Source organism: Lynx rufus, unplaced genomic scaffold, assembly GCF_022079265.1.
Source record: "Lynx rufus isolate CCGP_SWC_20201006 ecotype Redwood Valley unplaced genomic scaffold, mLynRuf1.p SCAF_12, whole genome shotgun sequence".
NCBI lineage: Eukaryota > Metazoa > Chordata > Mammalia > Carnivora > Felidae > Lynx > Lynx rufus.
Genome location: NW_025814826.1, coordinates 16,663,497 through 16,675,955, shown reverse-complemented (window position 1 = coordinate 16,675,955; position 12,459 = coordinate 16,663,497). Strand labels below are relative to the sequence as shown.

The following is a 12,459-nucleotide window of genomic DNA, read 5'->3' as shown; positions in this document are numbered from 1 at the left end:
CCTATTTGTGCACACAATGTGGTTTATGCTGAACACCTGCATTTCTTCTGGGAGTCTAGAATTTTGATATGTACTAGGCAGATGCTGTCTAAATGGCCAGTCCCAGGATGTTGAGTCTCTCGTGAGCTTTCATTAATCAGCATTTCATGTGCGTTGTCACAACTTTTTATTGGGAGAATTAAGCATGCACTTTGTGACTTCCGTGAGAGATGACCCTTGGAAACTTATGCCTTGTTTTCCTTGGACTTTGCCACATGTACTTTTTCCCTTTGCTGATTATGTTTGGTATCCTCTCACTAGCCGTGGTATCCTCATAGCCACGGATACAATCATATGCTGAGTCCTGTAAGTCCTCTTAGTGAATCACTAATCCTTAAAGTGGTCTTGGAGATCCCCAATTTTTATTCAATCCCTTTACCTGTTGAAGGCTAATTCAGGTTTCTTATTTCTTTAAACTTCAATATTTTGTTTTTATTTTTCAGGAATTTTTCTATTTCATCAAAGTTAACTAATTTATTGGCATATAATTATTCATAGTATTACTTTATAATCCTTTCTTTCTGTAAGGTTAGTAGTAATGTCCCCTCTTTCATGCCTCTGTTGAGTCCAACTAAAGGTGGTCAATTTTGTGGATCTTTTCAAAGAACCACTTTTTAATTTCATTGATTTTCTCTATTATACTTCTATTCTCCATTTCATTAATTAACACTCTAATTTTTATTATTTCTTCCCTTCTGTTTGCTTTAGGTTTAATTTTTTTCCTTCTTTTTCTAGTATTTTAAGATAGAAAGTTAGCTCACTGATTTGAGAACTTTATTTTATTGTTATTTTCATTGTGAAAAGGTCTTTATATATTATAATTGGATAACTATAAGTTAATATTTCTATTCCTATCAGATGCCAAGTCCTGTACACAGCAGCAATGAAATATCCCTTAAATTAGTTATCTTACCAGTTACCAACACTCAAACCTTGCCATGCTATTTTTTTAAAGGAGATATAATTGACATATATTATTTTTAAATGAATAACATAATGATTCTATATACATATATATTGTGAAATGACTACCACAATAAGTCTAGTTAACATCCATCAGTATACATAGTTAACAATTTTTTTTCCTTATTGATGAGAACTTTTAAGATCTGTTTTAGCAACTTTCAAACACACAGTACAGTATTTGCTGTAGTTATCATGCTGTACAGTATCTCCCCAGGGCTTATTTATTTTATAAGTGGAACTTTGTACCTTTTGATCACCTTCACCCATCTCTCCCACTCCCAACACCCACCTCCGGCAACCAGCAATTAATCTCTGTATCTATGAGATTTTTATTTTTCCCCCAGATTCCACGTATAAGTTAGATCACACAATATTTGTTTTTCTCTGTTTGACTTATTTCACTTAACATAATGTCCTTCGAGGGAGCATTTTCAAGCTAATTGATTCTTTTGTCTGTTTAAATCTATTGTTGAGAATTTTTAGAGAATTTTTTGTTTCAGTGATCTTGTCAACTCCAGAATTTCCATTTGGTTCTTTTTAAGTTTCTTTCACTTTGTTGATATTCTCTATTTGATGAGACCTTGTAATGATGCCTTCATTTACTTAAGGGTGATTTCCTTCAGTTCTTTGAACGTATTTATGATGACTGCTTTGAAGTCTTTGTTAAGTCTGACAACCAGACCCTCTCACAATTAGTTCCTATTGCCTGCTTTTGTTTCCATGTGTAGGTCACACTTCCCCATTTCTTTGCTTGTCTCATAATTTTCAGTAGTATGCTGTAGCAACTCGAGATCCTATCTGCCCTCCTCTTAAGGGCTTTTTATTGTTGCTGTTTGCTTGCTTGTTTGTTTGTGGACGTTCCTGAACTATTTTAGTAAAGTCTGTTTCCCCATAATATGAAGTCTCTGGTGTCACTCTTTAGTGGGTACAAAGTTGGGCATGCACAGTCACCCTGAGATGACAGTGGTTTTATCAGGCTGTCTTAGACTTTCCTTATTTTTCTCTGGTCAGTCCAATACTAGGTTACTCTAATTGCCAACTAATTGTGCTACTGTTTTTTATGACACTCTGGAATCAAAGTGCCCACACAGGCCAGTTAAATTTGAATCCCTTTACAGGAATAGTTTTGAGACCAACCTTTAAGGTTTATTCCAATCCCAGGAGAGTTCTTCCTATTTTTCTCTCACCCTGATTCTCTTTTATAGACTAGCTGCTGTTAGGTCTTGCTTGTTGCTCTCATGGATTTCTTAGCCTCTTCTTACTGATTACTACCCAAATCTCCATTAGTTTTGAGAGCAATCTTAGGCTTGAACTTTAGTTCCTTTAAGAGAGATCCTTGGAGGTCTCTGTCATGGCCTACCTCTCCCCTTGGAAAAAGTCTCTGAGCCACTGCTCTAGAACTGGAAGTGGAGACGGTAGCCCACTTCTTCAGACTGACATCCCTGCTTCATTGGTGGGGTACTAAGGAGGAGAAGTAGCCTCTCGTCTTTCCCACTCATCTTTCTCCATGTGAAATCTCCCCCGTATAAGCAACCTGGGGTGTTAAAAGGATATTATTGTCAGTCTGCTATATCTGGGGTAAAACATCTGACCTACAAGTGGGGGCTTGGTGGAGAAAGGGAGTCCTTGAACTCTTAGATGCAGTCATTTGGAATTTAGTTTCTATAAAATGGAGCTAGGGGAAATGAGAAATGCTGGTGGCCTGCCCCTTCCAAGGAGCTATCATAACCCTTGACTAGGAGCATGGGGAGTGGGAGTCCTATCTTCTTGGCCATCCCTGCCCAAGTAGACCTTCTGTCATGCTGAGCTGGGAGTGCAAGAAGGAGGGAGACAGTAAAGGCTCAATAGCCATAGACTCTTGTTATTTTTTTTGTCTTTATTTTTTTTTTAATTTTAAAAATCTTTATTTGTTTTTGAGAGCGAGAGAAACAGAGTGCGAGCCCGGGAGGAACAGAGAGAGAGGGAGACAAAAAATCCAAAGCAGGCTCCAGGCTCTGAGCTGTCAGTACAGAGCCTGACGTGGGGCTCAAACTCACCAATTGTGAGATTGTGACCTGAGCCAAAGCAGGACGCTTAACCAACTGAGCCACCCAGGAAACCGCCCCCCCCCCCTTTTTTTGGTCAAATCTACTGTTGCAGTACCTTTTCTTGAAAAAGAAATGTTTTTGGATTTGTTGTAATCCCTGGGACAGCTTCTAGATATTTAAAGTTCTTTCGTGTATGTGTATAATTTCCATCGGTTGTTTCACTATGGAGGGGGTCTGCAGAGCATCTCTCGCCACCATCGCCAAAGTGGTCAACCCTCAGTGTTGAGAAACTTGCGCTGGTATTACTTTGGAATGAAGGAAGCACAATATGAGAGAGAAGAAACAATAGTTGAATAACCTTGAGTAAATTATTGAACCTCAGTTTGGTCACCTGTAAAAATGCACATAATAAGAGTTCCTACATCATAATGTTATTTCATGAATCAAAATTAGACAGTGAATATAAACATTTAGCATAGTGCCTATCACACCCCACATACCTAAAAAATGTGGTTGAGCAACTGAAGGAATAAACATTTGGAATGGAATAGGTGTCTTCCTTATTAATCAGTCCTGCTCACAGGTCATGTTCCCTCCTTCTTCCCTAATGATCACCACTTTGCAATTTTTATCATTAGATTATGCCAATGTCACTGTTTGTAGTAGTCATCTCTACACCACACTGGGTCACTGTCATGCTCTCTAATATGCCTTCTTTCATAGTTCTTAATGATTTCAATGTCCACACAGATAAACTTTTTAATGCTTTGGCTCCTCAGTTCCTTGACTTTTCCCCCACCAAATGATGGTGTTTCCTTCCCTACCTGAACCTTACCTCCATGTTTATTCCTTTGACCCTTTTTTCCCAATCACAATGACTCTCCATCAACTATATTTTAAATATCCAACTCTCTGATTCTCAACTCCTATCTTTGAGTCACTACCCTTAAAATCCCAACTACAACATTTCTCAGTGCCACTGAGACCTTGTTAGCATCAACCCTGCCAGCTTTATACTTTCCCTCATCTCCTAATAATCTTTCATTTCCTCCATACCGACCTTAGATTTTGTATTCAATCATTGTAATCTCTCCTTTGCATATATCATCAACCCTCATGGCTCTCTTGTTTCATCATGTTATCCTGATGAAACTATAACTCTAGTAAAGTAAAACTTTCTGTGATGCACTTGTACATATACAGTTCGATGACATGGAATACACGGCTATGATAACTGATCTCAGTTTAAATTAGTTATAAATAGCTTCAAGGGAGTTTCTTAATGTAAGCATACTATATTTTCTTCATCCACTCTCCCTTCCACTCTCCTGGAGGATTTTTCATGATTTCTTCTATTTCTTCAACCTGCCAATACCTCCTCCTTCATTCTTATTTCCAGCTGATGTCTTAGCATTCCCCAACAAATGCTATTGTTGGAGCATTTTAAAGAGAATTTCTGTAAGTTCCTAGTAATGCATCACCCACCTAAGAGTACCTATACTATTATATTCCAAAGTACCTCCTTTTACCGTGTTCATTTATGTTTCTACCCAGGCTCTGTCTCCATCTGTGCATAAAGACCATACTCTTTTGCCTGTTCTGGATTTCTCCATACTTCCAACAACATCATGTTTTTTCTGTCTCATTGCCATATTGGCATACTACTAATTCACTCATCATAACATCATCACTTGATTACACTTAGTTCTACAGCTATGTTCCCAAGTTTTACCTTTATAAACAAAACTTCTCGAGGAGTTTCTCTGTCTGCTGTTACCAGTTTCCTTCTTGCCTTTCTCTTTTGTATTTACTTTAATCAGGTTTTTCTCTCCTAGTCCATGGGAATTGCTTTTGTCAAGGTCACCAAAGACATTCATATTGGTAATTTTAATTGCCAGTTTTCATATTTGTACAATCTGTAGCATTAGACACAACTGATATCCTTCTCCTAGAATCACTTTTTTCTCATAATGTCCATCACTTCTCTGACATGTCTGACTACTTCTCAGTTACTTTGCCGGTTCCTCCTTCTTTTTCTCAATTCTATTCTAAACTCTAATTCTTTGACCTTTTTTTTCCTACCTTTATTCACTTCCAAAGTCATATGATTTTCCTCTCATGGGATTTAAATACCATTTTTATATTTATGACAACAAAATTTGTATTCTGCAGCTGGGATCTTCCTCTTAACTTCAAATCTATCAATCCAACTGCCCAGTCAACATAACATTTATCTATCAGACAACTCCCACAGAAAATGCTTCAAACCCTACCACTAGCATGCAGTTTCTTCTCACTTACCTATATTGGTTAGTGGTGGTGACATATTTCCAGGCATTGGATCAAAAACTTTGGTATTAATCTTGATTCCTTCTTCTTATGTCTGGTCCATGGTTTCATCATCTCTCTCCTGAATCATTACAGCATTTTTAAAATTGATGCCTTAGCTTCTGCATTGGTCTCTGTAGTGTATAGTTGACAGCCTTTAAAATTTTAAGCCTACCCCTGAGATTTCACATATCCCTTCTTTGCTTTATGTTTTCCCGTTAACACTCATTTCCATGATTTTAATGTTTTACTGTTATCCTGTTTATTATCTCTCTCCCTCAATACCAGACATACTGCATGAGGGCAGGTAATTTTTATTTTTATCTTTTTCACTACTCTATTTTCAGTGCCTTTAGGAATGCCTGGCATATAGGTAGAAGTGTGAACAGTTCTTTTTTTTTCTTTTTAAATAAATAATGAAGGGCCCTATAATAAATTTTGGAGAATGGAACAGGAGAGAAAGGAGGAAATAAGATGTCCAGGAGGCAAGAATTTTGGTATAGAGGAGATAATTAAAACACTTGAATGGAAAAAATATGTAAGCGTAGAGGAAAGTCAGCAGATAGACAACAAAGAGAATCACTAAATTGGAGCATAGAAAGAAGAAAAAGCCCAGTTTGTGAGACATACAGAGAAAAAAAATCACAGACAATATCATGGAAACTAAAAATGAGATAAACTGTATAAAGTGTAGTGGAGAATTTGAAGAGGGTCAGAATAAAGAAATTCAATTCCATTAGAAAAATGATTTAATTGAACAGTGTCAGGATATTGATGGGTCCATAAATCAGATGACAGGAGATTAAGGAAGTAAGGGATGCTTGTAAGAGCAGTGGGGTCTGGAGGTAGGTTGCTTGTTTAAAGATCTTAGCTGTAAAATAATGTCAAATAATAGGACAGTGATTAAAATGGATCAGTAGTTTCAAATAGGAAGAATTTTCAAGGTTTTGGAAATTCAAACATATTTCAAGGGGAAATAAGAGTTAAAGAAAAAAAAACTAAAATAGAGTGAGCACTAGTAGGGATGTGGTCTCTTTGAAGGATGGATCCCATCCAAGACAAAGGAGGTCAGGTTTTACTCTGAGAAGGGTGTGTGTGTGTGTGTGTGTGTGTGTGTGTGTGTGTGTGTAAAGGGCATCATGGGAAGGGAATTGCTGTGTCAAAGTGAAAACAGTGAACTAACGGCCAAAAGTACTCTTAGATATTGATTAGAAAATTCAGTATAGGGAGAACATAGTTTTAAGTGTCTAATATTAAACTGACATTGTGAATTGCCTTTCAACTTTGGTGGGGGCCTCTCATGAAGTCAGTAACTCTGACTCTCAAGTAACCAATACGTGTGCATAACTCTGCAAGCATGTAGAGAGATTTTGTGGTCCGTGTACACATGATCCAAAGAGTCCGAAAGCTCTCAGGCTGTGAGTAGATGTTAGTCTGAGGCAACCACAGTCGGTACTTGCTTGGTTAATAAAGTAGTGGGGTTCTCCCTCTGGACTGTCTGCTCCAGGCAAACTCCTCCTTTGACTCTGCCTGAGGCAGGCCTCAGGTCTGAATATAACCTGGGAGGAAAGGAACTGCTTGAAAGCCCTGGTTCCACCACTTTTATTTCTCTGATCTTGCCCCCTTAACCTGCTGATGTCCCAGGTTTTTGTAATCTGTACCTTAACTTCCTCATTGCCCATCCTGAGAGCTTAATAAGTGGGTAGTTTTTATAGTATCTAAAAAACATAAAATTTAAGCACTGCCGATGTGGGTTAAGATGGAAGATTACTCAGTTTATGAAAAAAAAATCCTAGTGATGATTGTGATGTTGAATATGCTGATTTACTTCCAAAAATATATTTGTTCGTTTGTGAGTTCTGTCGCAGTAGTTATTTTAATACAAAATTGAATGCTATTCCTGGCTGGGTAGAAAAAAAGGCTGGTCTTTGAGGGGGTCAAGAATAATATTTTGTGGTGAAGACTGATGTTGGTTTAGTGCAGTCCATTCATTGTTATTACTATTGTTATGTTATGTAAATAAAACTGGCCTTTCTCTTCAGTGTGGTGGTGTCGTGGATTTAATTAAATTTGAAATTAGGGAAGGGCAGGGAGGCTTATCAGTTTTAAAGAAATTAAAAATGGGTTCTAACAATTTAGAGTGTAAAGCATTGTCGTCTGTTTAAAGTTAAGATATTAAAATAGGTTCTTTAATCAACCACTGTTGTATTAACAGATTCAATCCATTAAAAGCATTCAATAGAACTATATTTCCTACATAAAATTATCCCACATCAGCATTGCTGTATGGTATGGAATTGACCAATGAAATGATTTTTACTTAATTGAAGGTCAGAATAATTCGGATTTTTGAGTAGGATACAGAAATAGTTTCTGGTCAGCTATAATATCTGGAGTAATCTCAAGTAACATAGTGGGATAATAACCATTTTGCTATTTAAAATCTTTCTATTAAAGGCAATTTGGTTTTCAACTAATAAAAATTCCTTTTTTTTTTTTTTGGTGGTACTTTTCTGAGTTGAGTGTTTTACCTTCCTGGAAAATGGAGTTTCTGTCCAGAAAAGGAGATAAATGTGGGGTTTTTTGCTGTTTGTTTGTTTGTTTTGTTTTGTTTTTGCTTTTTGGGTTTTTTGTTTGTTTGTTTGTTTGTTTTTTCACTTGAGCCCAATGTCGGGGCATCTGTGTTCAATATTCAGTACTTACATATTAAATACAGTTCATTCATTACAGATTATTTGCCTCCCTTTCTAATTACAGAAGATTTGTACCTAGTGAAAAGTCATTATTTATAATCTTTGGCCTATTTAGTTAGGGCATTAGTTAAATCTTTATTCTTTCATATTATGAGGAAGTAATTATGATAGAAGAAAGAAATGCTGATTTAAAAATAGAGGCATTCTTACGTGTTTTTTTATGGGAACAAAAGGGTTTTAAAATAGTTTTAGTTTAGATTAATTCATAATGCAGTGTACAGCTAAGAAAAGAGTTCATGTTTGTGATTAAAATGTGAAAAATCCATAAGCACTAACAGTGAAATTATGATGCCCAGTTGATCATGCAAATTTGACTCCACCGGAACTTTTGTGTATTCCTATAAAACTAAAAAGACAGTTGGTCATATCAATTATAGTATAAATAATGATCAGTATCAGCTGAGTACAGCCAGTGAAATCCATTGTTTTCAGTTAAGAGAGCTAGAGATTTTTAATCCACATTATAAGAACTATCTTTCATTATAATTCAGTAACTACCACCTTATTTTCTTTTTTAAAAACGGCCTATGTTTATTTTTTCACAATTAAAAAAACATTTTCAACATTATTTAAAGTAAAAGAACAAAATCTGGGATTAAAACAGAAACAGCTGCCCATCTGTCCCATCCCCACACAATTGTTCCAACTGACAAGCATTTATTCTGAGACTTTATTTCAGCAAATGTGGAAAATAGTGCATTTGCAAATGACTAAAAAATCATACTGATATGCTGGTAGCATTTTATGCTGCCTCCTTCATAGATGAAATATGGTATTCTTTTCTTAGAAAAAAGAGAGAGACCTTACTGTGTCACGTGATTGATTGCTGTAGAGTTTTCCTTTAAAAGACATATCTGACAACACAGAATAGCAGATTGCATAGATGGTGTTCGTACTGTTCTGCTTTATAACAGAAAACTTGTTAGTAATGTACATTTTAAAAATGGGGATTGTGTGTTGGGAGCAGAACAGTGTTGCAAAGGTAGCTAGAAAATAGGCAATGTGCAGTTGTCTTTTGAAGAAAGCAATAATATGGCTACTAGAAGATTTCTGAGACCGTCTGGTATAAATTCCAGCCTCTGACCATGTGACTGAGTCTAAAATCAGCAGAGGGAAAATTCCTTCTGTGTTAACATATTTCTGCTTCAAACATTCTGAATAGACAAACTCACCTTGCTGGGGTATCTCATGTATGCGATTTTATAAACAGAGGAAAATTACAGAGTCCAAGCCCCAACTTGAAGATAAAGTGTTGAGGATATAATTCCAATATCTTGCAGGTACATGCGCATGCCTTGCTTTTCAACATGCATATAAAATGGCTACATGTAGAAAGGCGTTATAACCATGGTAATTGTCGGGATAAATGAATACCGAATGTAAGAATTGTCACTATGACATGTTTTACACTACCTACATGTTAAAAATCCTTTTATGCCAATAATTTGCATAACATGCTTAGACAAGCATGTGTTGTCCCTCAATTTCTTAAAAAAAATGACCCCAGTTAACAGTGTAGTAAGAAATGTCTTCATATTTCATTATACACAGATAGTGTGAGCTATGGACGATCTCACACTAACTAGAAGAAAAAAGAAATAAGAAATTTAGAGAACCGTTAAACTGGTAGCTTAACAACAGCAATGAATATATATACATACTATGTTTATATATGTATATGTACACACAAACACATATACATATATACATATATATTGCAATTTTAGGAATTTATCCTTATGAATATCCTTCGTGTTCTGTTTCTTCTGAAGATAATTCCTGCCTAGATGATCAAAACATACGTTGAATATTTATATTTGCAATACTGTGACAGTACCCACTTGATGTTTAATCTGAAAGGTTTAAATCTATTAATCTAAGTATCTATAACCAGTACAGTAGTTTTCTAACACATACATTAAAGCCAATTGTCAAATATGAAGAAAAACCAGGCTCTGGAGATTCTTGCATATTTTTTAACAACTGATAATCAGTTTATTAAAATAATTGGTTTAAGCATCCGCAGTGGTGACTTTAACCTTGACCCCTGGCTTTATCACCTATCATGTACTTTTATTCCAAATGTCACCTGCTAAAAAGTAAGCATGTTACTTTAATAGACCTACTCCGGTAATATAAAAGGTGTTGTAAAAAGACTTTCTGCACAGCAGTCCCGGCTAGCTGTGCTGCGGTGAAGCCTTCACACAGTCTGCAAAATAGCACAGCCGACTTATGTGCTTGGAGATTCACGCCCAGTGGAACAGCTGCATTTACCTTCTTCTGACTTGCACTGTTTACCTGAACTGCAATATAAAAGTGCCATTTATCAACTTTAGTTTGACGTTGTACACCACTTTAGTTGAAGAAGGGTAGCAAACACAAATAAAGACTTTTATCAGAAATAGGAGCGTCAGTGTCATTACTTAATAGAATGAAATATCATGGGGATGAGAAGGTTGACCTAGATACCATATTTTTGCCAGAGATTTTCTATATAATCACCTGAGAAATAACTAATGAAATATAGGGAGGTAGTTCTGTGTTTCGTACATTTTGTTCTCAGATATTTCAAAGCTGGCTTCTTACTGCACAGATTTTGGGTCAGGTAAACTCTGTTGTGAGGATTAAAATGTCATATAAGGTATATAAAGGACCTAGTTGCATACAACACAGAGATTTTTTAATAAATAATACATTCATTCCCCCCTTCACCACTTTGGATTTATCTGGAATCTTGTAATTGTGACACCTGTAATCCTTAGATTTAATTCAACAGTACTAGATTTTGTGTGAATTCCCCTTTTCTTCTAATGAAGCTTTGACTTGTAAACTTCTCACTAAAGCTCTCAGTAAACTACCTCTTTCCTAAATAAGGGTCATCTGGATAAAGACTCATGAGTGATCCTTCTCTTTCCCTCCACTTGGGATGTGAGCAGCAACCATCCCCACTCCCCATATTACTCCCACTCTACCTAGATACCCTGTGTGAATCAAGTTTATCTTTGGGGGCGGGGGCAGGAGGCTGAGATGAGATTCATGGAACTGAATGACGAGCTGAGGAGGAAACATCTTTTCAGTAGCTGTTCTCAGACAGCTGAGGTAGATGTTACCTGTTTCATATGTCCTAGGCTATGCTTCATCCATCCTATATGCCTATATTAAACCAACAGATGTCAGCGTCAGGAAGCGCACCAGCAGTGTTAACTCCTTGGCAAGGCTGCAGATAAATCAGTGGAAGGTACTTTATTTGGTACCTATTTTAGTACTTCACGATCAGTTTCTGTATAGTCAGAAAGAAAGAACTTTTATAGTGTGTACACTGGTATATTAATCTACATTATTTTCCTTCTTTGCTGTAGTAAAGATAGAGAGTAACTGGTTGGATTGAGATGATTATCTTCTCTTTAGGATCTGCTATCATGTGGTAGGTCAAACAGCGGACTAAGCGTAAGGTTCTTGGGGTCTGGTATCATCACGGCCTTACCTTCTCATTCAAGGCAAGTTGCTCACACGTTCGGAGACTGTTCCCAGCCTATAAATTGGGTTAAAATAGTATTTTTAATTGCCCGGAATACTGCCCCTCACATAAAATATGTTATAAATGGACAGTGAGATATTCTATTAACTCAATAATCCAGGCCCTTTCAACCTTTTTCTTATAAAAATTCACATATATATTTTCACATATACATGTACATACACACATACATCCTGATTTAATATTATAATACTGTATACTGTACCTTCCTTTTGTTTCCTTGACAATAATATGTTGTGGCTGTAATACAACTTCAGTTTTAATTTTAGTATAGTATTTCATTATAGGTATACACTGGGATTTAATTAATTGTTCCCATATGGGTGAATGTATAGACTGTTCTTAATTTCTTATTATTACAAATAATGCTGCAATGACATAATCATGCCATCCCGGTTTTCCATTTTATTTGCTTATGTTTGTCTTGTTTTTCAAAACACAGTTTTTATGTAATCAAATTTGTCCACATTTTAATTTTTCTTTGCAGGTTTTATGACATCGTTAGAAGGCTTTCCCTAAAGCCAGTTTATAAATATTTTAGACATCACTTTCTATGGGTAAATTCATGATTGCGTTGATGCAAAATGAATTATTACTATGTATATTCTCATTATTATTGTTAGGTGGAAGAAATGAGGAAGACATCCCACTTTATTTTTTTTTCCAAATGGCTAACCAGTTGTTCCAATATCATTACTGAATAATCTATTTTCCCACTAATTTGAATATTTTCTTATATACAATTGTACTTATTTCTGGATTGTCTATTGTATTCATTTGTTTTGCTAATGTTTGCACTGGCACTACA

General features: G+C 36.0%; 1 pseudogene; it reads right to left on the bottom strand.

The window, feature by feature from the left end:
* The window catches only part of LOC124507526 (ubiquitin carboxyl-terminal hydrolase MINDY-1-like), a 41,680-nt pseudogene that overhangs the window by 19,554 nt on the left and 9,667 nt on the right, over nt 1–12,459 (bottom strand).